General features: G+C 33.9%; 1 non-coding gene across 1 annotated transcript; it reads right to left on the bottom strand.

Moving 5' to 3' along the window:
* Positions 1-746: 746 nt before the first annotated feature.
* Positions 747-852, bottom strand: LOC124972716 (U6 spliceosomal RNA). The gene has a single exon (XR_007106509.1). It is a non-coding gene; the product is annotated as a U6 spliceosomal RNA (small nuclear RNA).
* Between the last annotated feature and the right edge of the window lie 1942 nt (positions 853-2794).

Genomic DNA, 2794 nt, shown 5'->3' with positions numbered 1-2794 from the left:
AGGAAGCACCCATAAGCCACTGAGATGCAGAAAACACAGTTGTAAATCTTGACCCATGTCCTTGTAAAACGAGGGAAATAGGCAAGTTCAGGGAAAACTGGTGCAAAATTGTGCAGCTCTATCCTGGATCCACCTCCAGTCTGACCCCTGATACACCCTTACTATAAATATTGGACCCCCAGTCCAAGTCAGGGCTTCTTCCTCTGGAGAGAGCCAGCATTCTCCCTTGAATGGATATCTACTTTCCTAAAAAACTTCTGTGTATACCTTTGCCTGTCTTGTGCTGAAATTCTTTTCCATCACCTATGCCAAGAACCTCTCTTTTCATGAGTTCCCCCTCCCCGCTAGGAACTCATCCAACTGAACCCTTCTCTGGAGGCATCTTTTCTCCCATGACAGTAAGAAAAACTGAAGAGAGTTGCAAAGTATGCTTTTCAAGGGTGCCCTTCCCTTCTAATTCTATGTAAATGATTCTTTATCAAGGTTTCAGAGAACCGTAGATACACTTTTTATGACTCCTAAACATTTCACAGCTTTAAATGTTCGCTTTTTCTTTCTTTTTTTTTTTTTCCTGGTGTTTGCATACTTTTTTTCTTTTTTAAAAAATCTATTGTGTATATTTAATGCATACAACATATGTTACAAGATACAAATACACTGTAGAATAGTTACTATAGTGAAACAGATTAAGGTATTCATCATCTTACATAGTTACCCAGTTATTTTCCTTATGGCAAGAGCAGCTAAAAAATACGGAATGTTTTGCAAATCTGTATGTCATCCTTGCTAAGGGGCCATGCTAATATCTGTATCTTTCCAATTTTAGTATATCTATTGCCAAAGCTTTTATAATGAGGAAACATTGTGACTAAGAAAGGTTTTTGTAACAACAAAGAGAATGAATAAGAACAAGAAGACTGGAGTATTTGTTCTTCTCAAAGATGAATCATGAAGAATGGGAAAACCAGCAGATTACAGAAGCATTTGCCCACCAAACCATGTTCAAATATTAGGCCAACTCACAGCTTATCAAATTCTGAATCAGTATTAACATTTGTTACAGGCAGTCAGGGAGAGAAGAATTTTACAATTGTTTCTTGTACTGAGTCGAGATAATTGTCAAACTGTGGAAAGGAGTTATTTTCCAGACTAACTTTCCGGTAAGGCCTTTCCTTACTTATTTGGTAAGGAAAGTCAGTCTGGAAAAAAATGCTTTTTGTAAATTTTAAAAAACATTGGTGTTCTTATTTGCACAAAGTTCTTATTGGAGCATTTAGATTTTCAAAAATAAATTACCCAGCTATTTTATTTTTGCTTCAACTGTTTTTCTGTATTTTTAAGAAAGAAATGTGCTTTACTTTTAAAATATTCTTGTTCTCTGGCTGTTTTCCTAAGTCTGAATGACATTTCTCTGCATTGAGGTTAGATTAAAGTAATTTGATTGTACTATATTAAGGCAACTAGAACACCATTTTCCTTCTTAGAATATTACTTAATAAAGGATTTCTTACAGACCAGAAAAAGATTAACATATTGAATGGAACACCTAGCTTGCAAGGGAGTTATATTATTTACTCGTTGAGATTTACTTAGAAAATACTACAAAGACTAAAATCCCCAAGATGAAACAGAAATCTTAATGTACAGTAGCACACATTATATTGATTTGACTTCAATTTTCTTTCATAATCCTGTGTTTGGTGATTGCCTAATTTTCTTATTCAACCCCAGAGCTGCAAAAGCCCTAGTGTACTATTTACTGATCCAAAAGAAAGAATTTGAAAGACTCAGCAGAGAGAGTTTGGACATTTAATTACTTACACTTTCCTTGGCAGTGGTAGGCCAGGACAAAATGGAGGGCCACACCACTCCTATAAGCAGGGGAAATACATACAGAATAGATTGCATGCCATCTTCACATTTGGGTTTCTTCAGATATTTTATAAGTACATAATTTCACAGCCAAGATCATTCTGCTTTGATTCCCACCTAATGATTGGAGATAAGGAAAGTGGCTGTTTTTCCTCCTCCTTCCCTCCATATTCTTAGAAGTCTTTGTTAGTTCACATTCAGGAACCACAAGCCTTCCTAGGCATTGACTGGCGTTAAACCCCAACACAGGGTTATCATAATGTTATCAATTGTGAAAAAAACAATAAAATCCAACTTCCTTAGTTTACATTTAATGAAGCATATCAGTTTAATTGTGTTTTCTTATTTCCAATCTATTGTTTCTGGTCCAATAAACATCTCTCATTGATCATGTCATCCTGTTTCTCTTCAGATTTAACTTCTTTGATGAGAGGAAATGTATAGTTAACAATATATGCATAAATAAAATATTTACAAATGTTAATCAAGCATGATGGTAAAAAGCAAACTAGAGATGTGGCTTTGTATTAGACTTACTGAGAAAATGCTAATTAGTTTAAATTCTGAATCTTAAAAATTTTCAGAATTAATAATTTGATATTTTTTGATATTAATACAAATATTTTCTGGGCAGCATTCATGCTTTTATTACATTTTCCACTGTAGAAATTATTTGTGTATATATATATATATATATATATATATATATATATATATTCAGAGCACATGTGGAGGCATTTTATAAACCACATATTTGTTTGTTCTGAGAGGTAGCATCAAGTCAACATATTATGAAACAATCTAAAGATAGAAAAAGTTCTGTAAAAGAAAGAAAATGAGTTTGGTACTCATCTGCATACAGTGAGACTGTGCTATTCAAGAGGCATCCAACTGTGATAATGAAGAGTCAAGAGCAGTAAAG

Source organism: Sciurus carolinensis, chromosome X (assembly GCF_902686445.1).
Source record: "Sciurus carolinensis chromosome X, mSciCar1.2, whole genome shotgun sequence".
Taxonomy (NCBI): domain Eukaryota; kingdom Metazoa; phylum Chordata; class Mammalia; order Rodentia; family Sciuridae; genus Sciurus; species Sciurus carolinensis.
The sequence above is the reverse complement of the archived record's forward strand: the minus strand, read 5'-3'. Positions and strand labels throughout refer to the sequence as shown.